The sequence below is a fragment of the Protopterus annectens genome, chromosome 2.part1 (assembly GCF_019279795.1).
Source record: "Protopterus annectens isolate FY-2018-M chromosome 2.part1, PAN1.0, whole genome shotgun sequence".
Lineage (NCBI taxonomy): Eukaryota > Metazoa > Chordata > Ceratodontiformes > Protopteridae > Protopterus > Protopterus annectens.
This window is the reverse complement of record NC_056729.1, coordinates 467,446,932-467,473,090: the sequence shown is the minus strand read 5'-3', so window position 1 is coordinate 467,473,090 and position 26,159 is coordinate 467,446,932. Positions and strand designations below refer to the sequence as shown.

The 26,159-nt window shown below is 43.3% G+C and overlaps 2 protein-coding genes across 3 annotated transcripts in view; one reads left to right on the top strand and one right to left on the bottom strand.

The window, feature by feature from the left end:
* The window catches only part of ABCE1 (ATP binding cassette subfamily E member 1), a 1,045,252-nt gene extending 1,038,989 nt beyond the window's left edge, over positions 1-6,263 (bottom strand). Inside the window, exon 1 of the mRNA XM_044062259.1 lies at positions 6,134-6,263. The gene's annotated coding sequence lies outside the window, so the exon portion shown is untranslated. The remainder of the gene's footprint in view (positions 1-6,133) is intronic.
* ANAPC10 (anaphase promoting complex subunit 10) overlaps positions 6,238-26,159 on the top strand; it is a 501,794-nt gene continuing 481,872 nt past the window's right edge. Inside the window, exon 1 of one of the 2 annotated variants that reach the window (XM_044062258.1) lies at positions 6,238-6,317. The gene's annotated coding sequence lies outside the window, so the exon portion shown is untranslated. Of the gene's footprint in view, positions 6,431-26,159 lie in introns of both variants that reach the window. The other variant, XM_044062255.1, reaches the window with a different exon arrangement.

Sequence of the window (26,159 nt, the reverse complement as noted above, 5' to 3'; positions counted from 1 at the left end):
AGGTCACTCCAGGACAAGTACAAATGACTCTGTCATTGTTGATGTTGGTGTGAATGACCAGTGACGTACCTCCCTGGACTACATGAAGAGAGAGACATGGAAGAGGTCTCTGATCATGTAGTCCAGGCTGGTATGACCCCGAGTAGCATCCTGCCCTCACCAAGAATGATACCTCAGTATAAAGAAAAAGATGATCAATTTCAACAATTGGCTAAGCTTCTGGTGTCATTCAAAGGGGATCCAGTGTCTGTCAGCCTGGGACGACATGCTCGACAAACCGCATTGCTTCGCAAGAGACGGCTTGCACTTGTCACCCCTAGGCTTTCAAATACTGGCCAAGGCTCTTTCTGTCCCCATAGTGCCTTTTTTTAGGCAAGGCTCAAAAGTCAAACCCACCTCTGTAAACAGCACAATTAACAAAAAGCTGAGGGTTATGCTACTCAACGCCAGGAGTTGAAATATCAAAATTCACACGCTCAAAGCACTCCTCAGTATGGAGAATGTCGACATCTGTGCAGTAACTGAAACCTGTTTCAAGGCTCCAGAGAGCACCCCAGCATTACTGGCCTACAACTCATACCACACGTTTCGGCCACAGAACACAGACCGAAACACAAAAGGAGGGGGTGTATCCATACTATATCTACACCTCCATGTTAGTGGTGCAGCATGCCACCTCCGAGATCATCCATGTGCAACTAACATTGGGCAAATCTGCAATGCAAATTGTGGCCTGCTACAGATCACCCTCCATGACCCAGGACCAAACTCTACCTTTCTGGAGACACTGGAAAACATGAAAGTCTTATCAAACACCCCGATATTGGGAGATTTCAATTACCCTACCATTCACTGGGAAAACTACTAGAGTACAAATTCCCAGGTCCAGCGCTTCCTGGAATTCATCAACTCAAACGCCTTGGATCAGCTGGTAAACTCCCCTACCAGAGATGAAAACATATTGGACCTGGTTATCACCAACATGGGAGACAGGTGGTCCACACCGGAGGTCAACCAGTCACTGGTTAGATCAGACAATAAACTAATCACACGATGTCCACACCCCACCACCACCCCCAACTAAGGAAATCACAGTAAAAAACTTTTCTAAAGCAAACTTCACCTTACTTAAGACAGGTGTGCTAAGTTTCACAGCCCCCACACTAAAGGATAACGCTGACCAAGATGCAGAAACCTTTACAAATGCATTCTATGAGCACCTACAAGGATGCATGTATCGTGCCATCCCTAGAAAAACCAAGACTCACTCCTCTAAGAGAAGGAAACCAGTTTTGGTGGACCCCTGCAATAAACAGGCTATACAATAGAAGGAGGAAACTAGTCCAGAAAAAAAGCAAATCGCAAGGAAAGACATTCCTGATCAGTATCAGTAAGAAACTGAGGACCCTCATGAAATTATCCAAGGCTAACTTTGAAAGAAAAATAGCAAAGGATTCAAAAGATAATCACAAAGCCTCCTTTAGCTATGTTAAGAATCCAAGTGGCAACTTGAAGATATGCACTGAACTACTGCAAAATAACACAAAATATACTGAACCTACAGATATTGCCAACATCCTGGCAGAGAGATTCAGTGCAAACTTCACCCCCCCCCCTCACTCCCAAAAGGGCCCACAACAATACCGGAAAAGTGGAGTGTCCCAAAAATCACAGATGCACAGGTGAAAACAGCCCTTTCAAAAGCCAAAGACACCGTGCCAATGGGACCAGATGGTGTCCCAGGCTGCATCTTGCACGAACTACAGAACAAACTAACCTCCCACCTAAACACGCTGTTCAACCTCAGCCTCTCCACAGGCTACATGCCCATAGAATGGCACACAGCAATGGTTATTCCTCTCCACAAAGGAGGGACCACAACTGCCCCTGGTAACTATCACCCCATAAGCCTGACTAGCCTGGTCTGCAAGGCTAAGGAGCGCATCATCATGGAACTCATTTAACAAAGACATTGGGAACCTCCAAACACCTGACCCGACCCAGTTCGGCTTTGTTAAGGGCAGATCATGCCTACTAAACCTGGTTGACTTCGAGACAGGTCACCAAGGCCATAGATAAGGGAAAGGTGGTTCACACAGCCTACCATGACCTCATCAAGGCTTTCAACACCATTCCCCACTCGGGTATTACAGAAAAACTCACCAGCCTGAACATAAACGCCTATATCATGAGATGGGTTGCCAACTGGCTTACAGACAGAACTCGCACAGTAAGAATAGCAGGCTCCAGGTCTGACTCTAAACCAGTCACAAGTGGTGTCCCGCAAGGCTTGGTCCTGGGACCCCCACTGTTCGGCATATACTTCTCAGAAGTACAGGCAAACACAGGAGGACTATGGCTAACCAAGTTCACCGATGACTGCAAACTGGGAGCCATAATTGACTCTCCGGCTGACATGGACATCCTCCAAAAAGGCCTTACTGAGACGGACACCTAGTGACAAAGTCATGGCCTCAAGCTAAACGCCAAAAAATGCATAGTCATCCCTTTTGGGAAAAAGGAAAACACCCCCGAATTACCACATAGGTGGCAGCCCCTTTAATACAGAAGATGTAATAAGAGATCCGGGGACCCAGGTAGACAGTAATCTCTCCTTTGACAATCACATTGCCAAAGTTGTTAGGAAATCCTTCTATGTGGCCCATTACTAAAGGGTTCGCATATAGAAATAAAGAGGTTATAGTGCGCCCCTCTACTCTTCACTCATTAGACCAATCACAGAGTACAATGCCTACCTCACAAGACACTTCCAACAGCTGGAAAGACCACAAAAGTACCTCACCAAGAGGATTACTGGTCTCAAACATATGTCCTATGCAGCCTGACTGAAAAAACTCCGGCTGTACTCCGTGGCATATCTCTTACTCAGAGGTAATCTCTGCCTGACTTACAAAGCCATGTCCAACTCAGAACTGATGGACATGCTCCATCTAAAGAAATCCAGGTCACTGCGAGACACGCGCTCTAGTGAGCTAAACCTCACCACAACAATAAATAGAACATGCTGGAGGGATAGATTCCTGTCAGAGACTCCCCATGCTTTGGAACAAAATTTCAAATTACTTCAGGCAGAGCCCCTCACTAACACTCTCCAAGAGAAACCTTGACGAGTGGATGAGTAACAGAAAATACACCCCTGGGATCAGTTAATTGGCTCTGCTTGACAGGGGGCCAGTTAATTAATCAATGGGGCGGCAAAAGCCGGCACACTCTGGCTAGGCTTATAAATGCCCTCGGGCAGATAGCCTAGTACCTACCTATATATATGGGATCCGTACAGATGCTTGACTGCATCTTTCACCAAATCCCAATTTGGTGAGCATACTTGAGCGAAAATGCTGTTCACCGAAGCTACGCTTTTGTGCAAGTATGCTTGTTGTTCCGGCCGTTCTATGGTGCAATAAGGGAAAATTCCCTTTTCCCCACTGTAGTGCGACATCGCAGTGAGAATCTTACAGTGGGGGGCTTGCTCCCCTGCAGTAAAGTAGATTTTGTGTTTTTGTTTTAAAAACATACTTTAACTTAAAGTGTGTTCGGTGGTAATGGATTCGGGCTGTTGAACTTTGTTCAAAAAGTTCTAGATAGGCAGAGATGACAGACACACACAGTATATGGGTCTAATTTCAAATCAATAAAATCACATTTCGTACCATAATTTCTCAACTTCGTTTCTCCGAAAGTGCGTTTATTCAAAAATAAAAAAAATAAAAAGGGTAAGTGAAAAGTACAAAAACAGCGACGTAAAAAAATGACAACACTAACCACATGTATGCAGGGGGGCAAGCCCCCATTGCCCTCCACCCCCTACTTATATATTCTAACTCAGAGACCGCTCTACAGTGGGGAAAAGGGAATATTCTCTTATCCTCGCTGTGCCTGGATCTACAACAACCTCCATTGCTTTTCGGCTACTTGTTTTTTTGGAAAGTGCATTTTCAAATATACGCACTTTCAGAAAAAAAAAAACAGGGTCGCGAAATTATGGCTCGTTGAAATGCAACTTCGTTGACTGAAATTAGACCCACACACACACACACACCCAAGTATACATGCACAAAGATGCATATATAAAATGCACAGACACAAATGCATTTACTTGTGTACATATACAAGTCAATACATACATGTGTGCAAGAAAAGGCACACGAGTGGAAAATAAGCTTGAGTTTCATAAACCCGTGTTAGGTGCATTAAAAAGAAAAATTTTAAAAGCTTAACTAATCACCTGTAGTGTCACGGATAGCACACTCACCTTTGGTGCAGAAGATTCTATTATTATACTAGGTAGCTGAATTACTAACACTGCAGTGTAACATATGGGGGTGTCACAGTCCTGAGTGTCATCCTTCAGACGAGAAGTCAAACTGAGGTTCCATCTGCTTAAGTTGGTGGAAGTTTGGGTGGATGTAAAAATCTAACACCACCTATCGAAAAGGCTTGAGGAAGTTTCCCCGATGCCCTGGTTAAATTTCCCCTCGTAATACAAACACCACCTCATGTCTCTCCTAGAGACAGGCCACTAGTCTAGTGGGACTAACCTGGTCAAGAAAAGGCTAAATAGATAAAAGTACAAGATGATTTTTAATGCTTTATATACCTACAAAGTATACCTCTAATGCCAACTCTGCTTCTTTGCATCATCTCTCCACTTAATGGAATTACATTTTTTTCAACCACTTATTGACCTATAAACCACAGTTCCCTGCCACAAAGTATTTTTCTAATCTTTGCAACATATTCTACACTGTCTGTGCTATATTACTTTCACCCAACAGTGGATGTTTTCTACATACCAATTCTCCTCAAGTCTTCTCTCATCTAATCCCCTAATTAACAAAAAATGCTAACACTCAATAGAGAGCTGATCAGTGTGCAAGTGCATCAAGAAGCCCAAACAGCCAAATACATAAGCACTTGCTGCTGTCCTTACTACATTCAGTTATCCATGCTATAATTCATGTAACCCCTCTCCAAATCCCCAATCTTGCTCCAAAATATATGCCAGCATTCAGAAAGGAACAAACCCAAACACAACATCACAATTCAAAACGTTATTACACTGTATTTCTGCAAACTCTACTCTAACAGAATTTAAAATGTTTTTGGCAAAATTAATCAAAATATACATAAAGTACGCAAACTTGTAACAAGAAGAAAGTCACCCATCAAATTTTCTTGTGAAACAAAAAGGTGCTACTAAAAAAACACTCGCAAACTCTTGTCTTACTTAAGTCTACTTTACCTATAAAACGCCCGAAAAAAAAGAAATTTGCTACCGAATAACCATTTAATCTAAATACTACAGAAGTTATTACTGTGCAATATAATTTTACCATCTTACTTTAAATCCAGGAAATTCCTTAAGATAACGGCAACGAACTAGCCAATATCAAACTCATAGCAGAATTATTCTTAAAGTAACTAAAACTGTAAAATACTGCATCAATAAAACAGACATGGAGCATATGGTATAAAACTTACAAATACAGTTCAACGAAAACAACTCCAAGGATTAGCAATGTGACAACCAAGGATGAGGACCAATTCACCAAGGGTGGAAGAGAATTAAAAAAAGAGTTACTGGTTCAAGCCACATACCGGAGTTTCACATTTATAAACAAAATCAACTTGTTTTAACTATACCAACATGAAAAATTGTAACAACAATCTAGCTACAAATCTTACCTACCACGATCAGAATATCTCGCATTACCGTATTTCATTAAAAATATTTTTACAGTAACGTTAGTACTAAACACAAAGTACGCTCTAGCATTTAGGGATCAATATTTCAGCCCTGGCACCACAGACATACAGAAACAAAAACGTTTATTAACGCCATAAACACGGGCTAAATAAAAGTAGCTTAACACTTTAACTCTAATAGCTTGATCTTACTTCAGCAACCTTTTAACTACACTATAAGCTCTAATTCGGCCTCAATAAAACAAATTCCAAACAACGTTGACAATACAAACCTGCCAACACCTACAGAAAAATATAAACACCAGGCCCTATGAGTAATACTTTACTTACTTAATTCAGTACATAAGAAAATGACCTTGTTTTACTCGTCAGCTGTCTACCTCTAACCCTTTTTCGATGTACTTACCGGAATGCCACTCCACACCTTCTTCGCCCCTTTAAGGTACGTGTCGTTACTTTTACCCACACAACGTGCTCTTGCTCTTTTCAGCAAGAGAAGCAAGCCGGCCAAGATGGATAAGCGGTACGTAAGCGCATACCACTATGGTACACATGACGACATTAGAAAGCGCTGTTAGTATCTTACGAGCGTGAGTTTGAAAAGTTGCTTTTCTTAATAAAGATGTTTTATGTCCCTTGTTGTAAATCTCTTTACAGTCCTTTATAGCAAAGAAAAGGTAACTTTCAGCACTATAGGTTAAAGGTAGGGTATTTTTTTTGCTTTTGTCCAGTATAGTATAAAAAAGAGAGACTAAGATAATCTATTGAAAAATTCAGTAGGTTGTTACACCCTACTTTGTGAGCATGTTTTAACGTTAAGTGAAAGTTACTGGTGAATACGTTTGTAATAGTTGTCAAGAGTCTGGTAACTGCTGATTGAATACCTTAGGTCAAAGACGCTTTTTAATACTGATTTTATTTACCTCGAAAGTTGATGTATAAAAGGTTTTTGCAGCTTTTTGTAAGAATAGCATTTTATAAATATAATTAATGACGTCGTTTAGCAACTTTACTCATACCTCTAGTGTCACAGAGTAGCAAGTAATGCATTAGCGTTGTGGTTAAACTCTGAACGGTGTAAAGGAGAGTTTGTTGTTCATTAAAACCCCTAGATCTCTTGTGACATTATCCGTTTTAAAGGAGGTGTAATTTATGAGGTAGGTGAAGGTGTGTCTGCTTTCCAAGGGGAACATTACTCCATTTCTCTGCACTGAGCTTTAAAGCCACGCTCCTAACATTAGGAGTTTGTGTAAGCTAGATCTTTTTGGAAGATATTGTTATCTGGCAAGATGATGGCAGGTCAGATTTTGCAATCAACAACAGACTTGGAGACCTTTGATGCAGGCTTGGACATCAGAAATATATAGTGACAAAGTTCAGTCAGTTGAGAAGTTGTTTTGAACTGTTGATTATAGAACAGTATAAAACGTGGATCATGCATGCTGCAACTTATTCGTCAGAAGACTAGATGCATCACATAAACTCTGATTAACTCAATATTCCCTCTCTGTGGTAGACCTCGCATCTCGGCCTCACTACTACTGTGAATCCTCACTGTTACCAGTGACTATCTTTTATGTATATGTGTTCATTGTTCAGTATTATTTATCTGCACTTGCTCAGTTATTGTGTGCATGACAATTATACCACTTCTTGCACGTTATTGCCTTTATATTCACAATGTTTTGATTGTGCAGCCTGAACTAAGCCTGCAGTTGGTCTTGATCAGTGCTTTACTCCAGTAAGCAAAATGTAAAAAACATACATTTTCATATTACTTTTTCACCGTAATAGGTGATTCTTGAGAAACCATAGAAGAAGAAAAAAAGTTTAATATATTATTGGTGTCACCATTGCACAGTTATATAAGCAAGAACAGTTTTTCCTACGTACAGCTGACAGTCCCTGCCTTAGTCTTAATAGATCAATTATAAGTTCTTTAGCTAAAATTTCCCATAATTTTATTTATTTATTTATTTATTTATTGGTAGTAGCACTGCTACTATTTTGTTCCTAATTGCATAAGTTATATTGCCTGTGAGTATTTGCTACTTATCCTGCATTTCGGGTTAAGGGTTCCACGGATATAATGCTGACAGCTGGAGCACATGCCCTAATATCGTGCCCTTAATTTTGGAAAATTATGATGATATTAGATTTTGTTGCAGATATTAGGAATGTCTGATGTAATGTTGACAACTGAAGGATGGCATGTATTGTGATGTAATTTGGGATATTATTATATATGGGAGAGTGCAGTGAAATGATGATTAGAAAGCAGTCATTTGAAAGGTAGTGGGTGTTGAGCATCAGTGGCTCTTTGGAGAGGCAGAGATTTTTCTCCAGTGATTTATTTCTGATACTGAGTGTAATTGTTGGTATGTGAAGATACTAAAGAAAGAGGTAGGCACAGGGTGACATGTTGCTAGCCATATCCACGTTTACTTACAAACTGCACAGCACATGCAGGATACCGGACCACATTATGCACTTTTAAGAGCTCTGATGGAGGCTAAAGTTGTCCGCTTCGTAAAGATATATAATTTTATATAACTTTTTTTTTTTTTTTTTCAGAAGCAAAACATTCCCAACCTTTTTTGACATAATTAATTTATACTGCATACGGACGCATGCGTGTATGGGCATGTTCAACAGAAAATAAAAACACTAATCTTGTCTAAGGAGCTTCTCTTTTAATGTTATTGACTGCATTAGATTTAAGTTTGTGTCACTGTGTTGTACATATCTAATAATATTAGATGTTTTTTTTTTTCAAGTATTGTAGGGGTTGCATTAGGAGGGGGCTTGCACTTTATTAGAGTGCAATTGGCTTCTTTGTTGCAGCTTGCAGTGTGTGAAATCCACACCAAGCGATCACATCTAATGGCTTGGCTTCCTTTGTAGCAGTCTGCAGTTCGCCCAAGTCCAAAGCTGGTCAGGTTTGCCACTTTTGAGCAGAGGAAAGGCTCTTAAGTATGTTTTGGAAACAGGATGTTAAGCTTTTTCTTGGCAAGGCTAGCATTTTTGTGGAGCAAGATTTTTCTGCCGCAACAAGGCAAAGGCGAGCAGTTTTTATTCCTAGTCAGAAATATTACAAAGCGAAATGTAAGTGGTGTGCTTATTTTATTCTAAGGCATTTTGATATTAATTGCTGATTTCTCAGTGGTGGCTTCATGGTTAAATGGATATACATTGAAAAACCTTGTTGCTTATGGATGTGAGGGTATCTTGGATGAAATTCTTTCTGACTGACATGAGTATAATTGATGTAATGCCAGTATTGGGCTGTGTCAGAATGTATTAGTCTGGGTATGGGATAAACTAGGTAGAGCTTTCTAGACCAGCCACTGGTGAAATGCAGTTTTGTGCACCATGCATGTGGACTTCACTTATTTTATTCAGTTGGCAAGCTACACTTATACAGTTTTAAAAGAAAGCATAAAAAAAGTAAAAAAATCAGAAGTTTCTGAAAAAAAAATACGTCAGTTGCTGACAGTCCAAAGCCTTAGTACTCCAGCTTAAGACAGGCTGTCTTGCAACTCTTAATACATGTGCATGTCCTTGGTACTCCTTGAATTTCCAAAGTTAGGTTCCTGCAGTAGAACCACAGGTGTCAACTGGTATTACTTCGGTCTTCCTGGTCTTCATTCCTCAGGAGTCTCCACACTTGATGCAAAAATCCCCCTCTAGGGCATGCAGATGTCTCTGCCCTTATATGCTAGAGGTGCTGCACTTCAAGCAATTAATTTTACAGAGTTAACTGCCATGTTACACATGTCTGATAATATGCAACTATTTGGGCATTTTCTGTAATGTATTAAACACACATCACATCAAAGTAGTGTTTCTGACTTCTGAAATAGCCACTATGCCAATGTATACGGTGCTTGTGTGCCTACGTATAACGTGTGTGTGTGTGTGTGTGTGTGTGTGTGTGTGTGTGTGTGTGTGTGTGTTTGTGTAATGTATGTGTATGTACAGATTTTTAGTTTTAAGTTGAGGTTTATATACAAGGATAAAGTTAAAAATTTATGAGTAGTAATAGAAAATAAATCTGGTAATGAATGCACTGCTAGTCTATCTTTATTTGTTTAGGTGTGTGTGTATACACATGCAAGTTCATTAATTGGCTTTGAGCTGGTGCAACATCCTTTTCAGTCTTTACTTGGGCCCCAAGGCAGCACAACATACAGACAACATTCTGGCAAAGACTACCCTAACCAGTGTGTAAGTAGCTGATTCAACTACACAATAAGAAATGTGTGCTTTAGGCTTAGTAGTCACTATCTGCATGTGTCTGTATACACACTTCATACATGAACATCTTATGTAAGTGCACACAAGTATATATTTGTGTGTGTACATTTAAACACGTGTGTGTGTATACACACAATTATGTAGGAGTACATGTGTGTACACATATGCTGTAGTACAATGTGTGTTATATATGCGTGTTTGTGTGTACATATATATATGCATTTTATATGTGTATACACATATATGCGCGCACAAACACGTTGCATATATGTAGATGTGTGTTTGTGTAAAATATTTATAATGTGCAGATTTTTTCTACAAATATTTGCATTCAGACACTATTTATTTACGGTCAGTTGTCTGTCAGGTGCCAGAATCCACCACATCACGCATGTAAGTCTCTCCACAACTGGTACAAGTATGACTCTGTCATTGTCCATGTTTGTGTGAATGACATGAGGTGTAGCTCCCTGGACTATGAAGAGAGATGTGATAGAGCTGTGTGTGTGTGTGTCCCAAGCAGGTATGACCCTAGCCCTAAGCAGCATCCTACCTTCACCAAGAATGATACCACAATATCAACAAAAATGTTAACTTAAACAATTGGCTTAATTTCTGGTGTCATTCCAAAAGGATCCAGTATCTGTCTGCCTGGGATGACTTTGTTGACAGGCCTCGATACTTTACCAGAGATGGCCTCCACACGTCACCCCTGGGATTCTTGATCCTGGCCAAGGCTCTTGCCTTCCCCATTGTGCCTTTTTTAGGCAGTGTCCCAAAGACAAACCTTCCAACATAAAAATCTGTCAAAAAGCAAATTGACGGTCATGCTGCTTAATACTAGGAGCCTTAACCTGAAAATGCACTCACTGGAGGCTGTCCTCGCACTAGAAGATGCCGACGTCTGTGCAGTCACGGAAACTTGGTACAGGGCTGCGGAGATCACCCCTGTCTTACCAGGCTATAACTCATTCCACACATTCTGACCCCAAAATGAGGTCAGGAAGACTTATGGGTGGTGGAGTCTCTATCTTCCTTAAGGGAAGGTACACCTCCAGACTGGTTTGCCAGCATAATGCACTGGAACTACTCCAGGTGCAACTGACAATTGGCAAGACACCCATCCAAGTTCTAGCCAGCTGTAGCCCCCCTCCATGACTCAGGACACCCGATCCTCCTACCTGGACCTACTCGACTCCAAGGTACCCCTTAACACCCTGATCCCTGGTGACTTCAACTACCCCACCATAGACTGAGTGAACTATTTTTGCAGTAATGCGCTCACCCAATGATTCCTTGACTTAATCAGTTCTAATGCACTAGACCAGCTTGCCTCATCCCCCGCAAGGGGAGATAACATTCTGGACTTGGTTCTCACCAATGTGGGTGACCACTACACCACTCCTATAGTATGTTCTTCCCTGGTGAGAACATATCATTGGTCTTTCTCATTTGAGGTTTATATCCCACCCAGTCCCCCCCTCCCCCCCGCCGTAACCAGGATAAAAAAACTTCTCAAAAGCTGACTGCAACCTTCTAAGGGAGGGTGTCAGTAGCTTTACACCGCCACCTCCCTTAGAGGATGCAGACAACTATGCCGAACAGTATGCCAATGCATTATACAAGCGCCTGTACAACTGCAGAGACTCAGCCATACCCAACAGAACTAAAACTTGCATGTCAAGGAAAAACCTGTCTGGTGGGCATCCTCCACCAACAGGCGTTACAACAAAAGGAAGAAACTGTTGTCCAAGGGTAAAAAGGAACTAATTCCAAATTGGAAAATCTCCCACCTTAGCCTCGACAAGTAAATTAGATCACTAGTGAAAAACCTTCAAAACCAATTGTGAATCAAAACTAGTCTCTGAAACAAAGAGAAACCACAACACCTTCTTCAGTTACGTCAGAAACCTACATGGGAAAGCCCAGGTTTGTTCGAAATTAATACTTAATGGTATCACTTGCACTGACCATGTTGATTTGGCCAACCTGCTAGCGGGTTCAGTGCAAACGTCACCCCCTGTCTCCACAAAGGCCCATTCGACATCCCTGATGCTTGTTCCACACCTCACTTCTCTGAAGATAAAGTGTTAAAGGCCCTATCCAAGACAAAGAACACAGCTTCCGTGTGACCTGATAGTATCCCAGGCTGTATTCTGCACCATCTCCAGCAAAAACTAGCTTTGCCATTGGGCACCCTATTCAACCACAGCTTAAGTACAGGCTTCATTCCAGCAGAGTGGAGAACTGCCATTGTCATCCCTTTGCACAAAGGTGGTGCCATTACTGACCCTTGAAGCTATCACCCCATTAGCTTGACAAGTCTGATCTGTAAAAGCCATGGAGTTTATTATTGTGGATCTCATTAACAAGGGCAAAGGCCATCTCCAAGCACTTGACCCCCCCCCCCCCCAGTTTGGATTCATCAGGGGCAGATCTTGCCTGTTGAACCTGTTTGACTTCTTTGAGAATGTCACCAAGGCCCTGGATGAGGGAAAGTCCGTACATACAGCTTACCTTGACTAAGCCAAGGCCTTTGATGCAATCCACCACTTTGGCATCATGGAAAAGCTAACACAGCTTGGCATAAATCCCAGTCTTATCAGGTAGCTGGTCAACTGGCTCACAGGACCCACAAGGTCAAAATAGGTGCCTCCACCTCAACAGCTGACCTGTCATTAGTGGTGTTCCCCAGGGATCTGTCCTGGGACCCCTACTGTTTGGCATCTACTTCTCAGAGGTCCAGGCAAGACAAAAGGCCTGTGGCTGACCAAGTTTGCGAACGACTGTAAGTTGGGTGATGTCATGGACTCCCCAGATGATTTTAATGTACTGCAAGAGGATCTCACAGCAACAAATGACTGGTGCCAAAATCATAACCTTAAGTTAAATGTAAAAAATGTATTATCATACCTTTTAGCAAAAACATGGCCCCTACTGATTACCACGTCAATGGCAATCCCCTAAGCATGCAACTTATGGTGAGAGAGCTGGGTACTCGGGTTGACAACAATTTCACATTCGACCATCACGTAGTGGCAGTGGTCAGAAAAACCTTTTTACTTGATTCATCTCATAAGGAAAGGGATGGCGTTCAGAAAAAAGGAGGTTATTATCTCTCTCTCTCTACTCCTCCCTCATTAGGCCAATAATTGAGTATAACACCCTGTTTTGGTATGTAGATCTCCAAACACCTGCACCAACTGGAAAGTCCACAGAAATACCTCACAAAGAGAAGCCATGGTTTCCAACACCTGTCCTATGCGGACAGGCTGAAATCACTGTCGCTCTACTCTGTGTTGTACAGATTGCTCAGAGGTGATCTGTGTCTTGCCTACAAAGCAATTTTGGACCCTGCCCTACTAGAGATGCTCCAAATCCATAAGTCTAACTCCTTGCGCATTACTTGCTCGAAAGGCCTAAATCTAATGTGCGACATCTATAAAACTTGCTGACAAGACAGGTTTGTCTCCCAGAGGTTACCCTGTCTCTGGAATAGATTTCCCATACACGTCAAAGTACCTCGCTGACCCTCTTCAAGCGCAACCTTGATGAGTGGATGGGAATCCACAAATTTGTCCCAGGGGTTCCACCTGTGTCCGTCATTGACAGGAGTGACAGGTGCTGACTGAGGTTGCGTTTTTTGGGAGTAAGCTCTCTGCTAGGCTTGTAAGGGCCTCAGGGCCATTAGCTTATTAACCTTCTGTGATCCTATATTTATCTTTGTATGTACAGTGTGAGCATTCATTAGAAATAGACGTGTGTGTGTGTGTGTGTGTGTGTGTGTGTGTGTGTGTGTGTGTCTGTGTCTGTGTAATAAGATGTTATATAACATTGAAAAGATAGTTTATTATCACCTGCAATTTCTAGCAGTTAAAATACTGAAAATAAGTAGCAGCTTAACTATGGAAGTATTAGAAGGGAGTATTAGAAGGGTTGATGATGAAATGTAGTATGTTAGTAGAGCAAAAGGTTGTGGAAATGCACTAAAATCACCAATAAATCCAAGCAAAAGTGCTAAAACCAGAGTGGAACTCAGTTGTGGTATATCCAAAAAGTTTTTAATAAATCCACACAACACAAACGGTAAAACGATAAAAACATGAACGACTTCACTCAATACATATGCGTTTTCGTCTCCTTACTCAAGACTTCATCAGATGACCAGTGTATACTTCCATTAATAATATATATATTGTGTTTAATTAACAAAAACCTATGAGATTAAGCTGCATGTATTCAAAGGAACCAATGATTTTACACACACAAAAACGATTAAAACTTCAGTCTGTGACTTATCACATACATTTTACTCTGGAAATCAATAGGACTTTTCAATATTGTTGTGTCTTTCGGCTTATCCCGGTTAGGGGTTACCACAGCGGAACTCCGGTCCGCTAATGTTTGGTAGTGGATTTTTACGTATCGAGTTACCAGCCCTGACGCGCAACCTTCAACGAAGGCACGCCCATTCACGCATGCCTCCACACAGAAGACGCTCTAGCTGAGAATCTAACGCGGCAACGTCTTGTTGTGAGGCGACAACGCTACCGCAGCACCACTACTGCGGGTAAAGGACTTTTCAATATTAATTCTTAAAATAAATATATGGTTTACTATCGAATTGTCGATCCCGTTGTGTGCGACGCTCATTGCCCGAACACAGAACTGCGAACGTCACTAGGTTTGCGCAAATGCGTCGATGGGGTCGCCGTTCGCACGGAGTGCATTCGAACATTCAATAGTAAACTTTTTTATATATATATATATATATATATATATATATATATATATATATATACAATTCAAATGTTAAGTTGTCAATCTTGCCTTCATTCTTGCTGGATGGGTTCGGAAGCTCGAGAGCTATGTCCCATAATGCTAGGTGTCATATACCCAGATCTCGTTTGCCGCTTCAGCTACGAGGTTGCGTTTTCACCGGCTCCAGGTCGTGTTTAAAATTTTTTATATTTATAGTTAGTTTTTGATTGATATTTATTTCCCTAGATCTTTTCTAGTAGTGTTAGTCTCCCGACTAGTCTTCCCTCCCTTTATTAATAGTTTTCCTACTCTTTTCCACCATTAAGGTGGTTAGGCCTTTACCCCCCTTTTAATAGTAGGTTTGTACAGGCTCCTTTCAGTAGGTGTGTGTGTGTGTGTGGAATTTTGTTTTGTTTTATTGTAACTTTTTAAGAGTGTCTGTCAAGTGTTGTGTGTGTGTTTGTATACTTGTTTAGACTTTTTTTGTCCCGTTCCTGTGGTATCATGTCTAAGGGTACCAAGATATCGGGATTCAAGAAGTGTGACTCGTGCTGTCAGAAGATGTCTCTGACACAGTCACACTTCTTGTGTGTATTCTTTGGGCCCTCTGCACCTGCAGGACTCTTGTTCCATCTGTCATGCTTTTAGCCCAAGAGTCCTGCAGGAGCGCAGAAATAAGCTCATCCTAAGGGGCTTATTGAAGCCCGAAGGTTCTCCTACCAAGCCTTTGTCAGGAAAACCTTCTAAGCCCGCCAAACCATCGGCTCCATGTCCGGCGCCGAGCGGACCTTCTTCTGCCTCATCGGTTCCGGCCGGAACCAATACATCAAGGCCTCAGTCGGCTCCGACCTTGGCGTCGGAACCGTCTCCAAGCCGAAAGCGCTCCCGATCTCCTTCATTGGAGTCGGTCAGGTCGGCTCCGAAGTCCCCTTTGCTGTCGGAGCGGAGCCATAGGTCTTCCTCCTCTAGATCTTCCAGGCTTTCGGACCACGCCCTCGAGAGGGTAGTCAGTAGGCTTTTGAAGTTGCAGGCGCTCGCCCAGTTATTGCATAGCCCGTCTCAACAGACAGCGGCTTCCCCAACACCTGCTCCGGTTCCTTCTCCGACTATTCCTTCGAGCTCGGAGCCGGAGGCCGTCGGGGTTGGTACCGTGGGGGCGTCGGAACCGATTCCACCCTTATCGGTTCCTTCGTCTGCTCCGATCCCTTCATTGGCTCCGTCCTTGGAGGGATCCGGGTGCTGGGACTCCCTCGTTGGTTCCGAGGGGGCGAGTGGCATCGGACCCTTGTCCGACCCCGTTCTCTCTCTCGGAGCATCGGTGCAGGTGAGCTCGGCCCCGACATTGGCCTCTGAGCCGTCCCTCTCTGTGCCGGGAGGAGCTCTCATCTCTTCGGAGCTGGGTCCTTCCTCTCTGCCTGATAGGGGTGCCTTTGAGGTCATGAGCGTGCTGGCTCCTATACCGGCGCCACGGTCGGCCCCATCGGCCCCTCTCTCCATGGTGCCTGCTTCGGCCTCTGCCTACCCTCCTAAACCCAAGCGTGGAGAACCAACGCTCCAGGTCGCCCCATTGGGCGTATCCTCTTCTGAGGCCTCCCCTGATCCTGCGGGGGAGCCCCCTCGGAAGAAGACATGCAAGAGGAAGCATGTGGACTCCCTGGAGTCAGTGACATCTGACACCGACTTGGATGATTCGGAAGGGTCCCCAAGGTCCCCCTCTGAGGATGTCTTTTCTGACATCCTAGAGATCCTTAAACAGAGGGGGAACTGGTCTGCCCTCAACCCTTCCGAGGACGAGTCTGTGTACCTGGACGCGTTCGGTTCTCACCCTTCCACCTCCTGGGTGTCCCCGCCTTTCGACCCACTCATGGAGGTGGTGGCTCGGAAGGTGTGGACGGCTCCGGATACTATGTAACCAGCTCCCCGGATGCCCACAAAATTTATTACAGCCCCTTCGGACAAGCAGTTTCTCACTAAGGGTGTCCCCGTTGATGCCATGGTGGTGGCGGCGGCCACTAAGAAGGAGTTGGCGACCCTTCAGTTCCTGTCCATCCTCCTAATAAGGAGTCTAGGACAATGGATAGGTACAGCAAGCGGATGTTTTCTTCAGCGACCTTTGCCATGCGTTCGCTGAATTATTTGTGCCATTTCACCTGTCTTCAGAGAGACCTTCTCAAAGAACTAGGTGATACCTTACAGGACCCATCAGCTGCGGGGTCTCAGGAAAAGATCAACTCCCAGCTAGGGACCCTGAACTCTATTGTAAACTCTTCCATGCGGCTCATTTCCAATGCCGCCGATGGAGCGAGTAGGGCTGCAGGCACGGGCGTTGCTCTAAGGAGACACGCCTGGATGCGGCTTTGCAACTTTGCCGGCCCTTCAAGGCGTCCTTCAATAACACCCCCTTTGACGGTTCTGCCTTGTTTGGACCTCAAGTGAAGGATACATTGACCAGGTGCGAGCAGGAAGGCAAGACTCTGTCTGCTGTAGGAGTCCGTTTTTCTACCCCTTCTAGACCATACCCGAAGGGTCAGAAAGGTGGAAAAATGTGGTTCTGCAAACCTCAGGGAGTACTGCCTGACGCACGTGGTGAGCTTCCTTCCAGAGGCAACAATAATAGATGTTGCCCGAGGGGCAGGAGGGGGGGGTCCGCAGAATCAGGGTAGCAGAGAATCTTTCTCTGACAAACCCTTCCAGCACCCCTGAGGAGCTGCCAGACTGTCCACCTTCGGAGGTAGTCGGGAAAAGACTATCACTGTACCCAGAAGCCTGGCATTCCCTCACACAAGACAAATGGGTACGGTCGATCATATCCGAGGGCTACAGAATTCCCTTTATTCACACCCCACAACAGCCAAAAGGGCCCCTTCCAGATGTTCCACCCAGTCTGAGGGATTTAGCAGCACTAGAAATTTCAAAGCTGCTAAGAAAAAAGGCCATCCAGCCAGTCCCAGCAGACCAACAAGGATCCGGTATAAGTTCTTTTTGGTACCAAAAAAGACAGGGGACTGGAGACCTATTTTGGATCTCAGCAGGCTGAACAAGTCACTTCAAAGAACGAGGTTCCGGATGGTCATGCTACAGTCCATTCTACTCTTTCTGGATCAGGACAATTGGATGTGCTCTATAGACCTTCAGGATGCGTACTACCATATCAAGATGAACAGGCGCTCCAGAAAGTTTCTCCGCTTCCGGCTGGGAGCCAGTCACTACCAATTCAGAGCCCTGCCCTTTGGCTTCACCACAGCTCCCAGGGTGTTTACCAAATGCATGGCAGTGGTTGCGGCTCACCTGAGACTACTAGGATTCCAGATGTTTCCATATTTAGACGACTGGCTCCTTACTGCCACCACCAGGCATCAACTACTCCATCAACTACTCCAATCCAGAGATTACGCTGTACAAACGTGCAACGCGCTAGGTATCTCTCTAAATTTTGAAAAGTCTGCATTGTCGCCTTGTCAGTCTATTACCTTCATAGGTGCCGTTTTAAACACAGTGGAGCTCTCAGCAAAACTACCCACACAAAGAGTTTCAGACATTCGCAACCATGTTCAGATCCTATTACAGAAGAGCAGAGTCCAAGCCAGATTTGTACTAAAAACACTTGGCCTCATGGCAGCAACAATCACTTTACTCCCCCTAGTGCGTTTTCATATGCGGATCCTGCAGTGGATGCTATTTTCCCAGTGGTCCTTTCAGCTCCCCATGTCACACACCATTCTAATCACTCAGTCATGCAAAAGACACCTTTCTTGGTGGACTGTCTCCCCTCAGGTACTCCAGGGCAGACCTGTGGTCCTTCCTCCTCCTGTTGCCACTGTGACAACGGATGCCTCCCTGATCGGGTGGGGGGGGCATTTTCGGGGGAGGACAGTCCAGGGCACATAGCAACCCTTCGAATACCACTTGCACATAAATGTCTTGGAAATGAGAGCGGTACTTTTAGCGTTGCAGGCCCTTCAGGATTCTCTACCCACCGGGACTATTGCAGTTCAAACAGACAATATGTCTGTAGTGCGGTACATCAACAAGCAGGGCGGAACCAGATCCTACCCCCTATGACGAGAAGCACTCAGACTTTGGCAGTGGGCAATCTCTTCTCAACGGTTTCTGGTAGCAACGCATATTCCCGGGAAGTCCGTCATAGTGGACAGACTGAGCCGAGCCATTCTCATGCCTCACGAGTGGTCTCTCAACCAGACAGTAGCGGAAAGAATTTTCAGAAGGTGGGGTCAGCCTTGCTGTGACCTTTTTGCAACACCTCTAAACAGCAAGTGCCCAGACTTCTTCACCCTCTTCCCTCTTCCAGGTCTACCCCCCAGAGACGCTCTAGTTCACGATTGGCCCCAGGGTCTTCTGTATGCATTTCCCCCCCTTTTCCCTTGATTACTCAATTAATCCAGAAAGCAACTGCCTTGAGAGCCAGGATGATCCTCATTGCCCCTTACTGGCCTCGACAAATTTGGTTTCCATTCCTGCAATGCCATCTACTGGAGCAGCCCTGGCATCTGGGCCCAGTGCCAGATCTTCTGACCCATCAATCGGGCGGGCTGCATCAGTCCCTTCGATCTCTCAACCTCGCAGCTTGGTTACTCCATTTCCAACCCTAGCCAGGCTTCCCCTTCTCTCTCAACCAGTTTGCGATATCATCCTCGCTTCTCACAAATCTAGTACCAGAAAGACTTATGCTAGCAAATGGAAGCGTTTCTCTGTCTGGGCAGGGGACAAACAAAGATAGTTACTATCACCGTGAGTTCCCAGATCCCAGACTAGTGTTAAGTGGGGTTTATTGATGACCTAGTTACCCGGGGTGGCAGGCATACCAAAAGGTACTATAATTGATTTCTTGATATTGAGTTTTAAGACATGGTTTTGACAGCAAGAGTTAGTCTGTATTAAACCTTCCTGAAGGGTGTTCTTGTCTTTGGGGGGATTCAGTAACTGCTCCTGGTTTGCAGTTGTCTGCAGACTTTGGTAGCCAGCAGTCTCTTGACGTTGGTTTTTGACATCTGATAAGTAGATACCAAAGAGGAGTGGGCCTAGCACAGAGCCTGGGGGACTTCACTGGTGACTGGCTTCTTTGTGGAGATGGCCTGTCTGATCCTAACCTCCTGAGTCCTGTCAATGAGCCAGTTAGCTGTATAAGGAGGGGTTTATTTCCAGTTCTTTAAGTTTACTGACGGTGCTTGAGTTGGGGTACTGTATCAAATGCCTTAGCCAGATCTGGGAAGGCAATAAACAGTTTTTCCCTCATCCATTGCCTTAGTGGACTTTTCAGAAGAATTATACCAGATTCAGTAAGCATAGCCTCCCTTTGCCAAAGCTCATCTGGGATGGATCCAGTGTCTGGAGGTCTCCTATGTCCTTGCTGATAATTTCCATGATAGAATATATTTTTGGCCACATCTGCTATCTGAGAGTTGAGCAGTAGCAGAGCCCATCTTTGCTTAGATACTGTTTTTTAGTAGCAACTTGAAGGTATGTGCCTTTTCTATTTGCAGAAGAATAGAGTTCCAGTTTTTGTTGATATGGTAGGAGTATAGACCCCCTTCCCAGATGAGTTGCTTATTTTGGACATAGAGAAGAGTGATTTGGTACTTGACCATAGTACACTAGAACTGGAATGTGGTTAGAGTATCATTTTCAAGGAAATGAATTCAGTTGTGGACAGTCTGCCAGTGTAAATCTAAGGGCTATGCAGTGGTGGGATTTAGTGGGGTATTTGCTGCAGATTTGGCTATTTTATTGTAACATGTCAAGTTTAGCTTTAAGGGTGGTATTGGTGTTTGTAAAGTTGGGGAGTGCATATGGAAGGGATGAAAGTAGTTAGGCAGTGGCTATGGATTGTCTTACAGACTCTGTGAGAAGATTTCCTGTGTATCATGATCCTAGTTTTCATTGGGTCTTTTGTAGTACATATTTAATTTTTGTGTTGTTGGATGACAGAATGTGAAATTTGCATTTTTGTTCTGTGGGACTTTGAGGGTAACTGAGGAACTGATTTGCATTGGTGAGCCAGGATTTTGTGGTTTAGAAAGCCTGTTGATATCTTGTAGGGTTTGTAGTTTATGTGCAGAGCAGATGAATGTTGGGTCACCTTCATATTGAACAAGGGTTGCTTATTTAAAAGCAGTACGGCGTTTGTAAATAAATTAAATATGTTAGAGAGGTTCAATTACTGAACCTTGGAGAACCCAGACTGTAACTGGCAAGAATGTTGAGAGGTCTTGCTCCCACTTAACTGCTTGCTGCCTATTTGACAGATAACTATGGAACCATGTTAGAGCTGATTTGTTTAGATCAAGGGTTGCCAGTTTATTTAATAGTTTCTGATGTGATACCATGTCAAAGGCTTTTAACAGGTTGAGAAAAATCGATGAGTCTAGGTCCCCATTTTTTTCTGTGTTGTTTGACAGTTTTGGTAAAGCTGAGGAGTGCAGTTATGGTGCTCTGATTTGGCCAGAGTCCATGCTGTGTGGGAGAAAGTAAGCTATGCTCATTGAGGAGTTTGATTAGCTGAGGGTGTCTACATCTTTCTAGAAATTTTCGATAGGGGTGTAAATGGTGGAATCAAAGGGGGATTATTAACTATTTTTTCCAGGTTGTTGTGACATAATTTTCACATATGGATATGTTTATTATGATTGAGAAAGGGAATGCTATGTATGCAGCTGCAATTTGTAGGTGTTCTGTTGGTAGGCTGTCAGCTGCCAAGATTGTCTGCTTTAATTTTAGTAAATGATTGTTTATTGCTGCAGTAGGGACAAGTGTGGGCATGAATTGCTGTGTATTATTATGAGTTTCTGAGATGGTGGCTGGCAGGTTGGAGTTTTTGCTTAGTGATTGCTAGGATTGAGTTAATGAAGTTATTAAACTGCTTTGGAATGCTGCCTGAGTTCTTATGGATTGCTTGAGAGCAACTGGAGTTTTGCCCTTACTGTAATAGTTTTTAATGGATGACTAGACGAGAGAAGAGTTGTTGTGATGTGAGTTTTGGAGTTTTCAGAAATTCTGATTTTTTTTTTTTGTCTCGTCATTGGTTATTTGCTTCTTAGGTGTTGTAGTGTTCTATATTTCAGTATGGATCTTTGATTTTTTTTTTGTTTTGGACCATTCTTTCCATTCATGGTCTCTCAGTCTTGTATCCTTGGTTTCATATGTTAACCATGGGGATGGGTTTGATCCGACTTACTTGGTCTTCAGGAGTACCTGTTCATTAGTAACACACAATGTAGTTAAAGTGGGTAACTTTTTTATTTAGGGGTGTTTTATTGAGAGAGGATTGATTTAAGTTCTATGCTGAATTGTTTTTTGTTGCAAATTTGTTGGTGGGAGGTTGGCATAATGTTTAAGGTGCTTACCTTAGAAGCACAAGGTACAGGGTTTGATTCTCACATGGGGTGATTAGCTAGGCTTAAAAACGGCACATGAGGGCAGTTAGCCTAGTACTAATCTATGAGCCTATGAAGCTATGTAGACTAGATGTCTAGGAATATTTTGTCTTCATCTTATACAAGTTGGGAAGCAGTTGCTATAGTGTCTAGCAGCATGCCATTGGAATTTATGACATCTAGTTTTTATTTGTGAGTATCCAGTCAAGTGAGGTTTCTCTGTTTGTGAACTCTGGTGGTGGTTAACAGCTGTGACCAGCCAAATAATCTTATGCTGGGTGAGGTTAGGTCATTTTGTTTTCAGTCAATGTTTGTATCCCCAATTATTATGGTTTCCTGTGCTGTTTTGCTGTCTATCCAACATGTGGCTGCATTATTGCATGGGGGAATGCAGTTGTGTAATGCAAATTATTTGTTATTTTTGATTTTTAATGAGGCTGCTAAGACTTCACATTTTGTAACTGTGGGAGTTTGTGAAGATATTTAGTTATTTCTGGAGAGTCTTTTGAGTATAATTGCTGTGTCACCCCCACATTTGTATTGTATATCAGATCCGATCATATTGTATCCAGGGGAAGTATTTCATTATTGCTTCTATCTGGCTTCGGCCAGGTTTTGTTTTTTTACTATTACAATAAGGCTGTAGTGTTCTAGGTATGTGTGGCGGTCTAGAGTTTTATTGCAGATGATAAGTTTATGTTGAGTAGAACAGGGTTGTGGCATTTATTGAGCAAAGGAGAGTGTGATGCGGATGCTTGGGAAGTATTATATGGTACAATTTGTGGGAGAGTGGAGGGGCCAGGGTTGGGATGAATATCACTACGGAAATGGAGTTGTTTGCGTTAAATTAGTATCGAGTGTGTTCTGTTACAGATTTTGTATTTGTATTTATGGAAGTGCAGGAGTGGGTGTGGGTAAAGTTCAGGTGTTATGAGGGAAAATTAGATTTGTTTAAATTTTGTATGAGAGTTGTTAGCAGTTGAAGTTGTGTGTGTATAAAAGCTTGTGATACATACATGTGAGATTTGAATAGTCATTCTGAATAGTTTATAGTTGGAAAATGGATATAAGGGTTTTATTAATGATTGAGAGTGTGTGGAAGAAAGAGATGTACTATAGTAAGTGTAAAGAGCTTAGTTTTGGGATGCAGAATGTTTATACTTGATGATAGGGTTAAAGTCTGCTGGGTTAGAATTATTTTGTAGTAATGGAGGGAGGAATGATGGGAGTGGAAGGATTTTGTTTGGAAGAAATTTTAGTGAAGTGGTAATTAATACACTGATGGCTAGTTGGTCAAAGAACGAGGGCGGGATGAGTTAACTGCTTATAACTGTAGATGAACTGGGGGTGGGAATTAGAGGTAGGGTAGTGGAATCCCGACTGAAATGTGAATTTAATATTAGATTCTATTGCTGCAGTAAGACATGCCTGCTGATATACTAAGAGTTTCAGCTTTGCACCTATTTTAGTACTCTTCTGTGAAGATTGGGTCAAGATGGCTGAAGGCTGGCAGCCTAGCCAGATAGCATTTTGGAGAATTGTCATCTGTAAATATTAATGTAAACCACAGGCTTGTTGTCTTAAATGGTAAAAATAGTGTTACTTTGGAACTGAAAAAAATGTAACCGTGCACTCTACTGACCAAGTAAAGCATGTTGTGACCCTTTGATGTTAAAACTCTGAGTCAGTAAGTCTAGAGTGAGGCATCGTGCCTATTGTTTAAGGCCAGAGTTAATGGCCAGAATTTGCATGCATAAATTTCCTTTATTGCTGTGGTTTCTGCCCAGAGGATAAGAATGTAAATGTAGTTTTTGTTAGCCTGGGAACCCAGGGAAGTGTGAAGAATGATGTAATGTGAACCAGGAATGTGATTTTTAAAAACTGAGAGAATCCGAGAGCATTAAGCATTTTTGTCTTGACCATCCAATTCACCAGCATGGTCTTGCTCTATATGTAAATTTATCTTTAGACTTTTGTGTTTTCTTTTAGAAATAATAGCTAGAAACTAGAAAGAGTAAGTGTTTTTCTGTGATTGTCAGAACTGTACTACTGAATTATTTTAAGTATTTCTCTGTGATCTCCGAACTCTTGACGAGCACTGTGTAGTAAAAGTATTGTCTTGTGTTTTGACTATTTGTTTTTAAACCCTTTCAACTGTGGCTGTTTTCGTGGAGATAATTTAAGCTCTTTAGAGTACTTGCATGCCTTTGGTAAAATTGTACAAGGCCACTTCAATAGCTTTAGCCCTGGGCTGTACTACCAATTGGATAATAATATTGCACAGTAATAACTGGGCACCCTTTTTTAAGGGCCTTTGAATAGCTGATAAATATTAGTGGGTGGTGGCAGCTGGTACTACCCGTATAGTGTGGAGAAAAATGGACACAGCTGGAGAACTTGTGCCAACCTTCCCCAGGAGTGTCTGTGTGTTTGTATAAACTCTTCTCAAAGTGTGTGGGTGTATGTGTGTCAGCTACTTGGGCAGGGATAAGAAGCACTGGTTGGACAGAGAGGGTGCTGGAGGTTTTAGCTTGCTCACTAGGCTGAGATCTGGACCCCATAGCTGTGCCAGTGGGGAGTCTTATTGGAGACCTGGAGATCAAGGGAGAGACAAGCACCAGACTGACTGACTGATCTCTGTGTGCTCTTAAGGGAAATTGCACTTTACTGTGTGTATTTGTTATCCTTTCCTCCTGTATGAGGCGCCCCTCACTGGTGTTAGTGATGAGGATTGAGGCTCGTTGATTGCTGGGCCAGGGCACCGGCATCACATATTAATAGTTTTGCAGTGGTGGAATATCCATAACACTTATTAATTGGTTGGCAAATACTAATTGGTTTGTAGTAGTGTGGGTAGGGTGAATTCCTGTAGCTGGTGTACAGTGAGCTTTGAAGGTGTTTTGTACTCTACATCAGCCACGTAGTGAATACTCAGAGTTCAGATCACAATTGTTTTATTTATTTTGTTAGCTTAGTCAGGGTGAGCAGGCAGCATGTCAGCAAAGGAGTATGGAAAGCTTACAAGGAGCCAGCTGGCGGAGATGTGCCAAGCTAGGGGGGTGCATGGAAACCTGACTAAGGCCGACCTGATTGCAGCCTTGGTTACAGCTGCATCAGAAAACAGCAACCAGGAGGACAATCAGACTGGCAGTGGAGATACAATATCCTCTGAGAATGGACAGCTCAACCTTTCTGCAGAGGACTTAAAAATCCATCTGGAGCTGAAGAGACTTGAGTTGGAGGCCAGAAGTTTGGAGATAGAAGCAACTGAGGAGAATGAGAAACTGCTATGCCTGGAAGCAGAGGAAAAGGAGCAGCAGAGGAAGCACTATAGCTGGGGGCGAACTTTCTGTAGTACCCTGCTGTCCCTAAGAATGCCCTCATCTGCTTTTTGGTAATGGGCACAGGCCATGCCTGAATAGCTTCCACTTTGGCTGGTTCTGGCCTTATCTTACCACTCCCCACTCTGTCCTAGGTAGGAGACCTCTGCCATACCCACCTGACATTTGCTCGACTTAATGGTCAACCCTGCCCTCTAGCCTGCCCAGCACCGCCCTGACATGCTGAAGGTGCTCTTGCCAGGAATGGCTGTAGATGGCAATGTCATCTAGGTAAGCAAGGGCAACCCCTCATGCTAGGATGTTATCCACCAGCCTCTGGAAAGTCACTGGGGCATTCTTCATCCCAAAGGGCATCTTTGTGGACTCGTACAAGCCAAAAGGAGTCACAAAGGATGACTTCTCTCTAGCACTGGGAGTCAAGGGCACCTGCCAGTAACCCTTGGTAAGATCAATGGTTGTAAGCTACTTAGCCCCCACCCAGCTGCTCTATGGCCTCATCTGTCCTAGGCATGGGGTAAACATCTGACTCTGTGTGACTATTTATTTAATTTCCTGTAATCCACACAGAACCTAGTGCTGCCATCCTTCTTTGGCACCAACAGTACTGGCGAGGCCCAGGGATTGTTGGACTCTTGAATCATCCCTAGTTCCAACATCTCCTGTACCTCCTCCTTTAGAGTCT